Below are 13,811 nucleotides of genomic sequence, written 5' to 3'. Positions count from 1 at the left end.
AATTATTATTATTTTGTTATATCTTACACTGTCTGACGTCTTCCTTCACCCACTTTTCTGTTGTTCATCCCCCAAGGAGAGGGTTATATGTAGATCCTTGTAATCGGTTCCCCCTTTCCACCCCACCTTCCCTTCATCTTCCCTGTATCCCTTCAGGACCAGTGGTGAGAGTGGCAAAACGTCCATTAATTTTTATAAACATCGAATAGAACAGGGTAGAACTGCTTCTGTGAGTTTGTGGGACTCTTGCTTTACCAGAGTGGAAAGCCCAGTCTTTGCTTCTCGGAACAGAGGTGATTTCAAACTGCTGACCTCATTATGAGCAGCCAACGTCAGCAGCGCTCCCTAAATACCCCTAATGATGCTATTGACTTGTGAGTCCCCATTGAAAAAAAGATCAAACCCAACAGAGTGGAATGCTGTGGAAGGGGTGATTGGTATCAAAAGAAAGAAAGCTAGGGGGAGGAGACATATCTGCTTCCTCACAGGAAAAGGCCTTTGGCCAGTGAGTCTCTCCTCTTTTACCTCATAAAGTTAGTTGGTGCCAGAATGAAGTGCTGACTCCTATAGGGTGGAGGCATAGCTGATCTCTTCTCCAGGGAATTAGATCAGGCAGATTGTGTCACCCTTTGGTCCTCTAAGTGAGGGCAGAGGAAGTCAGATGTGACTTGCCCTCTCCCCCCCAGCCCCCAAGGCACTTTAGAGCTGCCTAGTGCCTGTGTGATCTTTCCTTTGTGTTTTAATCACTCTAATGAGTGAAAGGATGTCTATTTTCTTCTAAATAAAAAAAGATTTGCTGTGAAATTGATTCTGACTCCTAGTGATGCTATTACATAGAATAGAATTGCCCTCTGGGTTTCAGAGGCTGTAAGTCTTTACAGGCGCACAAGGCCTCAATTTTCTCCTAAGCAGCCACTGGGGGGCGGGAGGGGTGTTTAACTGCAGACCTTGCGGATAGTAGTCCAAAGTCTAACCCCTAGGCTACCAGTCTTTCTTTCTTTAAGTAGTGAAATGCAAATGGAACTTTATAGTAAAGTGTAAATAACATATCATATGCTCAGGTTGTATTTGCATGTAAACAACATAAAATTCACTGAATATTTTCATTGAGTATTTTCTTCTTACCTACACATATGATCAGATCATAGCCTCCCAATGAATTTTAACTATCATAACCATGAGCTAAGCAAACTCTATTTACCCATAAATTAAGACAATGTTCTCATCTTTTTTATAAGTCTCTGTGAATGAAGCCCTGATTCTGCAGTGGTTAGGCACCCGTGAAAAGTCAGTGGTTCTAACCCTGGAGACATACCACGGCAGAAGGCTGTAACTGATAGCTCTGGAAAGTTTCTGTAAACTTATAGCTCTGGAAACCCGATCCAATATGAACTCATTGACAGTGCATTCAGTTTTGGTTTTTATTTTGTTTTAAAAAACAAAAAGGAATTATGGAAAATTCTCATTATCATTTATAATGTGCTTTATTGATATTATTTTGTTTATTTGTGGAAATTCCTTAACAAGGCAAAACATAGATTGTTTGGGTCGGGTCTGAAATAGGCAGCCCCTGTTGGGAGTAAGCTGAAGCAGGCCTGGGCTCTGCACATGCTTCTCTGCACATCCCAAAGGTCAGCAGCAGCCAGAGCCAAATAAGATAACCGCCAGATAAAGATAAGCAGTTTAACCAGATGTTCTGGGTTCCAAGAAAGCCACAAGGAGCCCACAAGCAATTCTCGGAGTTTCCAGACCCCATATGCTAATTGTCATACATTCCTCACCACCCCTTTAAAATCCTCTTGCCCCCAACTGACTTCCCTGACCTGTTGGCCTAGGTCATGAAACCTAGTCCTGGAGCTTCCCCACCTCCCCCCAATAAAGCTATTTCTGTTTCTGCTCTCCCTTGTCCTGTCAGTTATATCCCTCTTTCTCCCTGTACCTCCGTTTTGCCTTTACAGATTATTATTCCAATTTTATGTAAGAAAATGATGCTTTAGCAAGGTTTAGCCATTTAGACACTCAATATCACATGTAGTATAAATCATAAATATAGATTGGTTCACTCAGACCAAGATTTTTTCAACACACCATCTGGCACCTCTGAGTCACAATGCTGTACTCTCTCAATGTTCTATTTCACATTTTATTCAAGACCTTTGAGCCACATGACCTCAAGTTCCCTTCTACCACTGCCATTCCAAAAAAAAAAAAATCATAGCCCAATAGCCCAAAAAAAGGATGATTCTAATATCAGTAGATAATTACCACCACTTGTCTGTCAGTTTGTCTTACTGTGCTGGCTGGTGTGTTACTGTGAAACTGGAAGCTGTTTCACTGGGATTTTAAAATACCACCAAGATGACCCAAAGTGAGCAGGTTTAAGCAGAGCTTCCAAACTAAGAACAGACCAGTATTCTATTTCAAAAGAAGGCTATCCACTTCAGAAGAATGAGACACTGAACCTTTATGGATGGCACTGGAGCATTGTCAGATTCTCATCAGCACATGAATAACAGACTATTGTTAGAGATAGTGCCAGAAGATGCACTTAAAATATGATTCACAAGATGGATGAACACAGTGGCTGCAAAAATGGGCTCAAACATGGCAACGATTATGAAGGATCATGTAGAATGAAGCCGTCTTTTGTTCTGTTGGACATAGGGTCACCGTGAGTTGGAACTGGCTTGACAGCACATAACAATAATAATTAAGAGAAGCATGTTATAATTCTTAAATAATAAAGTTTACAGAGTAGAAAAATTTAACAAGATTCTAAGGAGGAAAAAGTGGTGAGGCCAAACTTGGCAAGTCCAATTGGTCACTTGATTAACTGTTAATCATTAGATTAAAAATAAATAAATTGATTCCATCACTTTTCCCAAACATCCATTAAATATTTTCTATTACATACTAAATCATAACATAAATCTCTCAATAAAACTCTTTCAAAGCCAATCAACTCTATAGAAGGAGCGATGACTGCTATCCCACGGTTATGGAATTCATGGTTATTGACCTTCCCTTCAGATCGCTTTCTTTGGGGGTGCCCAAAGAATGGTGGCCAGGGACTACCATATAGTTACTATTTTAATGCCCTCCTTGTTTTCTTTTTTTTTTAAAACATTTTATTCGGGGCTCATACAACTCTTATCACAATCCATTCATATACATACATCAATTGTATAAAGCACATCTGTACATTCTTTGCCCTAATCATTTTCTTTTTTTTTAACATTTTATTAGGGGCTCATACAACTCTTATCACAATCCACACATATACATACATCAATTGTATAAAGCACATCTGTACATTCTTTGCCCTAATCACTCTCAAAGCATTTGCTCTCCACTTAAGCCCTCTGCATCAGGTCCTCTTTTTTTTTTCTCATTTTCTTATGACATATATTAGTCTACTGGCATGCCTTTGTGAATAAATGTTCTTGAAAGATTTTCCCTACCCATCAAAGAACAAAAAAATAATATCATTGGGAATGAAGGGGAGTGCAGCGTGGAGACCCAAAGCCCATCTGTAGGCAACTGGACATCCCCTTACAGAAGGGTAATGGGGAGGAGATGAGCCTGTCATGGTGCAGTGTAGCAACGATGAAATATACAACTTTCCTCCAGTTCCTAAATGCTTCCTCCCCCACCCACCCTCACCCCAGCTATCATGATCCTAATTCCACCTTACAAATCCAGCTAGACCAGAGCATGTACACTGGTACAGATAAGAACTAGAAACACAGGGAATCCAGGATAGCTAAACCCCTCAGGACCAATAGTGAGAGTAACAATATAAGAAGAGTAAGGGGAAGGTGGGGTAGAAAGGGGGAATCATTCACATTGATCCACATGTAACCCCCTTCCTGGGGGATGGACAGCAGAAAAGTGGGTAAAGGGAGACATCAGACAGTGTAAGACATGACAAAATAATAATAATTTATAAGTTATCAAAGGTTTGTGAGGAAGGTAGGGTGAGGAAGGGAACAGAAAAAAATGAGGAGCTGAGACCAAAGGCTCAAGTAGAAAGCAAATATTTTGAGAATGATGATGGCAACAAACGTACAAATGTGCATGACACAATGGATGTGTGTATGTGTCAGGCAGATAGGCAGGGATGGGATGTCCATTGACGCATGCCCAAGAGAGCCAAGAACGAAAACAAAGGGCAGCATACTGCACATGCTCAGAGGCCAAGGTTTCCCGCCATTGGGCATGGGTGGGCGCTAATCCTGGATCAGCCCACCTGGGCCAGGTGAATTCAATCCAGTCAATGGGGTCACTCTGGGGTCCTCCACCATGCCTCCCCCTGGAATCCTTGAAAAGGCAGGAGCGAGGGGGAGGGAGGAGGAACTGGGGAGAGAACTTGAGAAAGAACTTGAGACAAGTCTCTCTTTTTTTTGGAGGAGAACTTGGGAGAGAGATCTTTGCGTGACGCCGAGCAGTCTCTGCCAGGCTGCATGGTCGAAAGGAATCCTATGGGTGCCGCGTAAAACCTGAAACTTCTTTTAACTCTCATTAAACTCACTTGGATCACGAGCCAGGCTTCAGAGTGAATTCTTTCTCGTGCGGAGCCAAGGACCTAGGTGTAACTCTAGCCCAGAGAGAGCTCTTACATATGGATGGTGATAAGACTTATCCAAGTCTCCAATAAAATGATTTTTTTTTAAAAGAGAAAGATTTGCCTTACCACCAACGCCCATTGTTTACGTAAATAGTGTCCAATCAAATAAGAGTTTAATTTGTCCAAGTCAATAATTTATGTATTGCTGTCTGAAGCTGGCTTGTAGCTGTATAATTTCCCTTTTGCAACAGTATTTTAAATTCTATATCATTGGCTAAATTAATGACATTATCAATGGAATTACCTGATTCTCCACAAGAATAATCCTCTCTATCAGCAAATGAGAATGCTATCTCTAAAGGGAGCCAGAGACATGTATAAGCCATATGAATGGATTTGGGGCTCACACTTAATTCTAGTCGTAATCTAAGAACAATGAGTTCCTATGGCATGGCTAGGCTCAAGGCCTGCCCTCATAAAGGGGGAACTGATTACAAGGATCCACATGTAACCTCCTCCCAGGGAGAGGGATGGCAGAGAAGGGGGGGGAAGGGAGACTCTGAATAGGGCAAGATATGACAAAATAACAATCTATAAATTATCAAGGGCTCATGAGGAAGGGGGGAGCGGGGAGGGAGGGGGGAAAAAAAAGAGGACCTGATGCAAAGGGCTTAAGTGGAGAGCAAATGCTTTGAAAATGATTAGGGCAAAGAATGTACGGATGTGCTTTATACAATTGATGTGTGTATATGTATGGATTGTGATAAGAGTTGTATGAGCCCCTAATAAAATGTAAAAAAAATAAATTAATTTTTAAAAAGGGATCATAGGAAATATGGGTGTTATAGCAAAGTGTGAAGAGAAGAGTTGGTGTCCTGCTATCAGAAAGAAGACCATATTAAGTCTTAAAAGTGTATCTTCAAACAAGCAGCCATCTAAATGAGTTATCAACTAAATCCACAGGGAAGATGTATACCATCACATGTGATCCGAGGATTATAAATGATACAATCCAATCTGAAGAAGGCAATGATAGCAGAGCTTAAATTGTAAACACCTAGTGTGCAGGTGGCTATAAATGACAGCGGAAGCCCAAAATCCATTTGCGGGGTCCCACATGGATTAAGCCTATGGTGAATCCCCTCTGGCCATAGTGGATTAATGTGAATGACCTTGCTATCAGACAGGGAACATAGTAAAATGAATTGTAGCAGATAGATTTAAAGTATAATGCCTTATCATTTGATCTCACTTTTGACCCATGTAAAGTTGTTCAAGGTTTCCACATTTTCTGTCTTCTTTTTGATTGAAGATTTACTATGTGTTGTCTAGTCATTGCTGTTGTTGTTGTGTTTGTTTGCTCTGCTCCTGTTTGTGCTTAATGTTATTTTTGGTATATGAAATCCACAATCAGTAGAGCTGGACTGTGACTGGATTGATAATTGCCGAGGGACAGGGCAGGGCGGACACAGTGAGATTGAGAGCTAACAATGAGTACAAGAATAAAATGTTCTGAAATCAATTGTGGTGATGATCACACAACATCTCTTCCTGTGGTATGTGAAGTATATGCCAATGAAAGTATTAAACACAAAACCAACCAAGTACAATACATCCTAATAGACCACTCTTCCCCCTTGCTGGGCAACGCCACTCCTAAAAACACAAATCAAACAATTCCAAGCAACAGTGGCCACGGTGATAATAGGAGCTTAACAGGCGATTGTAGTATGTTTACATGCCAGAAGGATCCTCCGTGTTTTAGAAGCACAATGCTGCATACTATTGTTGAGCTTACGAACTAGGTACTTTTGTGAATCATGTTCTGTGATTGTTGTTCGGTGACACTGAGTCAATTCTGTCCATAACAACTCTACAGAACAGAGCAGAATGCCCAGGTGGTTTTCTAGGATGCGCTCTTTACTGACACGGATTGTTGGATCTTTCCCCACAGCAGCAGCCAACCACTTGACTGTTGTGCTATCAAGGTTCCTTATTCCTAAGACATCGGTCCAGCCGTCTTTCCAGTCCATGCTACCATCATTTCTTTCTTAGTTGCCTGTATATTTTTCTCACTTGTCTTTCATTTCCTATCCTGAATACCACAACAGTCCAGAAAGAATGCACTTGTGTTTTAAAACAAATGCATTTTCTCATAGTAAAAGCCTGGAAGTTCAGTCCTCGGGATGACTAAAAGACATTTTGGTCAATGACCTTCATTTAATTTTATCTCATTTCAGACTCCTCTTTATTCTTTCTTGACATTTCAACCACACTGAAATTCTTTCTGTACCTTAGCTAGACCTATTATACTCCAGTCTTGCAAATTTACCCATGGTACTCTCTGATCAGAATGCTCTATTCAGTTTGCAATTCTACTGCATAACTCCAAGTAATGCCATTCCTTCGGAGAGGCTATGCTGCACTACATCTCAAGAAGAAATATTAAATGATTTGACTCAACACTCTGCTCTTTTTTCTGAATATAGTTGGCATTTATACATGTATCTGCAGATATACTACTGTTTTGTTGTTAATTGTTTTGTTTGGCTTGTGTGTAGGAATCATGACTAGTTGTTTGTCACTATATTCCCAGAGGAGTCTTTTGTTCATACAAATGGTTGACATATTCAGTTGGTATCTGAATGTTTGGGGGTTGGAGTCCACTGAGGGTGCCTTGGAAGAAATGCATTCTGATTTACTTCTAGTAGCTCAGAGAGCACAATTTAACACAAGTGAGGTCACCATGAATCAGAATCTACTCATGAGCAAATACCGTGTTTCCCCAAAAGTAAGACCTCTCCCTAAAATAAGACCTACTTACAGCTTTGCCTCTCACCGAAATATAAGGCACCCCCCAAAATAAGACCTCCCAGAAAATAAGGCCTCCCTGATAAGGCCCGCCAAATCTACTGTAACTCTGGACTCTGGTTTGCTCAGCGGGCGCCGCCATGCAGCTCACTGTTGGCCACAGCGCAGCCAGAGCAGACAGGAAGTGCAAGGTCTCTTTGAATCAGAGAGCCCACTCTGCCTCCAGGACGAGGTGCCACCTGCTGCTCGCTCCGCCCTGACGGAGTCTGGCTGACTCATAATTAGTGCATTTCGCGGGGCAGGTGTAACAAGAAATTCTTGATACTGTAGGATTCAGTTTATCTGGTTATGCTGGTTTTTGTTGACAACTACTACCGTACCATATACAGGTAATAAATTCCCTTTTTTGTTGTTCAACAATAAATGTGTACCATATTCTTCTTCATGGAAAAATAAGACATCCCTGAAAATAAGACCTAGCGCAGCTTTGGGAGCAAAAGTCAATATAAGACACTGTCTTATTTTTGGGGAACCAGGGTATGTAAGTATACACATAGAGTTTTGCTTAGCACCTTGAAGAGGGAACAGTTGAATTAAATGATAAAACCAATTTTCTAAAATCTTCATATTTTAAACAATAGTCCTATTCTTTTCAACAAAACTATTGAAGGATAATAAAATGATAAAACAAAACAAAATTGGTGCACTAACTTTTGTTGAATGGGTCCTAACTCATTATTAGACTCAAAACTGAATAAAATGCCAGTCCTGCACCATCTCTCTGATTGATTGTGGATTGAACCATCTTATAGTATAGAATTAACCCCTTGAAAAAGTTAAGTCAGTATAGGTCAGCTATTTAATTTTAGTAACGATGGAGTTGAAGATGGAAGTATAAGACCATACTGATAAGACAGAGCTTGAATCTATGACAGAGCTCTTGTGTTATATAACTGAATGTATCAAATGTATGCTAAAATCAACCTAAAATTTCCATCTTGTCTCATGAAAGCATTTTATTATGAAGCATAGCAGCAGCAAACAATGGTTTAAATGTATCCTCTATACTGAATTCGCAGCAAGTATGGGTGCTAGATATTTGGAATATCTTCCCATGGTTCCTTGGAAGGTAGCCGTTTCTTCCTTTTATGCCTATTGCTTCTTGCTAGATACTGAGATAAAGAGTCTAGATATATACACTATATATAGTTAGACAGGTAGCTAAACAAATAGGTGGACAGACAGACACACAGATACATGCTTGATGGGCAGGAGTAAAGAATCAAGGAGTACTGGAATAATAGAACTGTCATTTGCTCCTGTCACCTGACCCCCATATTCTTACTCTCCTCTGAAGCTATCTGGGCATTTTCATTCCTGAAACGCTTTATACTGAAGTGTATGCAAACATATGCATTTGTGTTTCTGTGGCCATAAAAATGGAAATTGAGTAAAGATAACTGTGGATAAGTCAAGTATCTTCATGTACTTAAAATTAAGATGTTCAAAATTATCTTGCCAATAATAATTGATAACAGGCATTACTGACAATTGCCTGTTACTCAAAATAGACCCATAAGGACCCTTAATTATTAGTATTTTGAAAATAGCATGGACCAAAGATTAGAGATTTAACAAAAACAATTTTAATAGATTAAAGTTAAAGTGTATTTCTCTTAAAATATTTAATTATACTAGTGCTTCCTCTTCAGCTTTTTTCTGTATTAAAGCATTTCTGTACCACATAGTTCTATACTTATTTCTCCAATTAATATTGAAGTCCTTCTTATACCCATTATTCTTTATTAACTCTACTGAAATTAACCTACAAAGATTATGATACCAGCTGATCATTAATGGTTTAAAAATTTTAAATATAAGTGGAATTTCAAAAATAACTATTTGACCTCCTGCAACTCACCACTTTCAGGAAAATAGTCCTATGCATGTTATTGGCCAATGGTTTGGGATAAAGCACAGAGAATAACATGCTGAGAATTAGGAGAACTGTGCTCTCTTCCAGTTATTTTTTTATTAGTTTTCTTGATAAACTACACTTTCTCTGGGTCTCAGTTTGCTTATCTCTGAAATAGGATCATTAGACTTATTCAACTATTATTGTGAGTCTGTGCAATGATATGGACTCAAAGTTAGCTAAGCAAATCTTGGTAGGCGAGAGTCTTATCACCTTGGACTCGGGCAGTTCTGTGTCCTGTTAACACAAAAGATGATGAGGTACAGGGCTCAGCAGCTTCTCTGTGAAGCAGGTGGGCCTGTATTGTCTCCATCCTGAAAAAACAGGAGCAAAGACTTGAATCTGATACATATGGGTACTTGGTGCCACAGTGCACCATACAATTGAGTCTCTAAATAACAACTCAGCCGAAGTCAAGCCAGAGACCAGGATTGCATACTCCAACTGAGCGCTGAAAATTTGTTGTACTTCCTAGACATATGCCCCTTTGTTCTTTTCCGGCATGGGGCATTGAGTCAGGAAGACTGAGGCATTTGTCCTGGAAGATGGAGGCAAGCTTTGCTGTCTACCCCTTTATACACCTATTTTGATTTCACACATTTGCAATTACTTTCCTTCCAGGCTTGACGACTTTGAGCCATCTCTTTTTCCTCTCCACTTGTTACACAGGCAGTTCTAATGTGAATAAGCTCAAATGCCAGAACAGGTCAAATCCTTAACGTTTAGCCTCCCCAGTGAGTCTAGTTTAAATTTTAAATGAAGCCTTTAAGCTTTGCTTGGTGATACTGGCTCCTGGCCTCTGAGCAAAAATCAGGAGAGTTAATAATAACCGTAGATGAGATTTCATTAAGCTGCCCTTACTGAGGACAGAAGAGAGTAGGAAGTTAAGGTCCAAGATTTGCCCTGATTAGGCCTGTAGACCACAGTGGGAAAACAACTAGCACTCCGAGAAGTAGCTAAGAGCCATATTCTTAACCATTGCGATAAGAATTGTATCATCATTTCACAGATGTCGTACAGGCTAAGAAATTTGCTCCAGGTCCCATATCTATGAGTGGAGAAAACAATTAAAATGCAGATCTGTTGTCTGTTGGTTTGAATGCTTATTCTTTTTTTCCCTTGCTTGGACAAAGGTCCACGCTTAAGGGAGTATAAAACAGCATGAGAAATGGATTTGGGGATCCGTTTTTTTTCTAGGATAGCTGATTGCAGTCTGATGTTTCAGAGTTGGAAGCAGGGACCTAAAGAAGGAGCTACAGGTGAGTTTGAATGACGCACAGGTAGGGAGAGCAGCCCCCAAAGAAAAAGCAGCCAGGGCTCAGGCTTTGCCGAGATGGAAGCTTAATGATTGCCATACAGAAATCTGACACTACAAATTCTCTTACTGGCAAGTAGGCTGGCCACATGAGTGTTCCAGCCTTCCTGCTCACTGCTTCCTCTCATATGCATGCCACTAGAGACAATCCATCTGACAAAATATGTCTATTCCTGACCTCCGTGCATGGGAATGCCTTTCTCAGCCTCTGCATACCCGTCTTCACCAAGATTAGGGTCCAATCCCTGCCACCTTTCCCATTTTGACTTCTCCAGCAAGTAGAATTCCTAATTGTGTAACCACAAGGTGATTTCTAGTACAAAGCCTTAATATACCTACTAAAGCCACAAGTTATTTAGGGGCAGGCAACAAAGAAGATAAAGCACATATTCAGAATCTGAAAATCTTCCTTTTCCCCATTTTATTCTTCTGGCTGAGAAAATGCTCTGAATTGTGTGAAAATCTGTGAAATTGGGAATGTGTTTCCACAGGCTGTGTTTACCTTTTTCTTTGTTCTCTTAGTGAGAACCGCTGCTCATCTATGGAGCCTTCATTGAGACCCAAGTCTGTGTTTTGATATGCCAAGCAATGTAAAACCTTTTATGAGCTGCTGAGACAATGGAAGGCAATGATAGGTATTAAGTGGGCAATTAGGCTGATCAAACTTATTGTTTTTTGTTTGTTTTCCAGAAAAACACGTCTATGTGTACTGTTTGGAATAGAATGGGAGAAGGCAAGTCAAGTGGTATAGAGAAGAAAAGAAAGCAGGTAATATTCTAGGTAAGGGGTAATAACGGCTTCTATAATTCTTTATAAGGGAAGAAAGAAGGATGCAGAAGAAAGAATTGCTGTGAACGTCTTTATCCATAGGCTTCATTGCCTATTACAATTTAGAGCTAATTCTTAGTTTTAAACCATTATTCCAAGCAAATGGACTTGACTCTTCCTCTATGTGAGTTTGCCAAATAGAACAACAGTAACTTTTTAGTAAAAGGGAAGGGAGATGTATTACTCTGCATTTTCAACAGTTTATAGAAGTAAACAGAAATAAGTTCCAGGCTGTGAAAGCGTCAGAAGACTGCTGAACCCACACTGAGTTTTAATTGCTCATCAGCCAGCAGGCAACCAAAAACGGACCCCAGAATCTGATGAGGTGATGTATGGATTCGCTCTGACCTGATAACTCCAGAGATATTTTTGTCTTGGTCAACTTTCCTACAGAATGAGATTTTCACCATTCAGACAAACCCTCTCACTCACTCATTTGTTGCTCTTAGCATGAACAATAGTAATGACCTTTTCACCATTGTCACTTAGAAAACTGGAGCTGCCCAGTATGAATTAAGCAAAGGGCCAGGAATCTTCTTGCTATAGTGTGTTTGGATGCCCAGCATTACTTAGTGCATTCCCAGGTAACTGGCAATACCTTGGATTATTGAAGGAGAATTTGTTCATAGGGAGAGATCAGAGAGGACTTGTAAAATGATGAAATGCTTTCAAGCTACCATCCTTCTGGACTAACATCAGATAGAATGATAGGTGTTCAATTATTGAGAGTCCTCATCCAACCAGAAAGCAGCCATTTGAATGGGCCCTGGGTAATATGAGCAAACATGTCCTAAGACACCAAGGATAATATATTTCTAGTATATCCTTCCTATAATGTTATGCATTCTGCACAGACCAGAAAACTCTTTCCACACACAAAATTTCACAAGTTGTGTTAAACGACTAACCTCAATGTTGAAAATTCAAAGCCACCCAATATAATGTGGAAGAAATGGCCTGATGATTTGATTCCACAATGTCTGTCAAGCAAACTCTATAGAGTTCTATTCTGCAACACGTTGTGATGATGCGAACCCTTTAGGGGTTGAACGACCCTTTCACAGGTGAGATAGTTTATTGTGCCAGCCTGGTCTACAAACACAAGTGGGATTAATTGAAGGGCAGAGAGATAAGTGGCTAATTGAAGGGCGGAGAGATAAGTAGCTGGGCAAGCCTCGCCTTTCTCGTCTCTTCCTCTTTGATCATTGGACCAGTGTGTGGCTGCCTTACCTGTTCTGTGCCTCAATTTACAGGCTACACAACCTGTGGGGCGCCTTGCGGTGGACTGCATCGCTGTAAGTGGAGGTCCCTTTAAGACCATACGATTGGAATGTACATCTCTGGAGCTGGGGACTGATGGTTGGTGACCTGCCTTGCTGCCTGTGCTTATATACTCTAGCTCTCTCTACAGAGGAGGAACTGGCGGCCCTCAAGACTTAAAGGACTGCCAGTGTCTCACAACTGTCTCACGGGAGTGAGTTGTACTAAGCCATTTGTACTGCTTTATAATTTAACTGTTCATTTCTTGTATTATATATCTATCTGTTTATAATTCAACAGTTCATTTCTTGTGTTATATATCTATCTGTCTTTATAAATACCTAGAAAATTACTAGCAATCTGGTTTTGTCTCTCTAGAGAACCCTGTCTAACACAACAGGGGTCATCCGATTCATAGCAATAGCAAAATTACAGATATGAAGTAGCAAGGAAAATGATTTTATGATTGGGGGGTCACCACCACATGAGGAACAGCATAAAAGGGTCACATCATTAGGAAGGTTGAGAACCACTAAGTTAGAACAACAGGTACTTTTTAAAAACTTAAATATATCTTTTTTTTTAAAAATATGGAACGCTTCACGAATTTGCGTGTCATCCTTGCACAGGGGCCATGCTAATCTTCTCTGTATCGTTCCAATTTTAGTATATGTGTTGTTGAAGCGAGCACTTAAATATATCTTTAAAAAACTTTTACATCAGTATACAAAACTCTTCTTCATATTTTGGTCTTAGGATACTGGTATAAGTATCACAACTTTTCTACAGCAGTAGCATAAATTTAAAATTATTATTCCTTGATAAATACATCCATATGAAATGTGTTGAGGTTCTACCAGTTTTATATTTGTGAGATTACTCACTACTCCCTCCATACCCAAACAGAATGACCTATCAGATGCTTTAGAAAAGTGGTGTCTTATGGAAATTCAAAGTTTGGATTATTTTTCTGATTAGTGAGATTTGAACAATTTTATTTCTTGAATCATTGACATCTATTTTTCTAATAACATTTTAATGATATCATTAATGAA

The 13,811-nt window shown here is 39.9% G+C and overlaps 1 non-coding gene across 1 annotated transcript; it reads right to left on the bottom strand.

The window, feature by feature from the left end:
* Window positions 1-13,340: 13,340 nt before the first annotated feature.
* LOC142460375 (U6 spliceosomal RNA) lies at window positions 13,341-13,447 on the bottom strand. The gene has a single exon (XR_012786587.1). It is a non-coding gene; the product is annotated as a U6 spliceosomal RNA (small nuclear RNA).
* Window positions 13,448-13,811: the final 364 nt, after the last annotated feature.

Source organism: Tenrec ecaudatus, chromosome 10 (assembly GCF_050624435.1).
Source record: "Tenrec ecaudatus isolate mTenEca1 chromosome 10, mTenEca1.hap1, whole genome shotgun sequence".
Classification (NCBI taxonomy): domain Eukaryota; kingdom Metazoa; phylum Chordata; class Mammalia; order Afrosoricida; family Tenrecidae; genus Tenrec; species Tenrec ecaudatus.
This window is presented reverse-complemented; position numbering and strand designations above follow the sequence as displayed.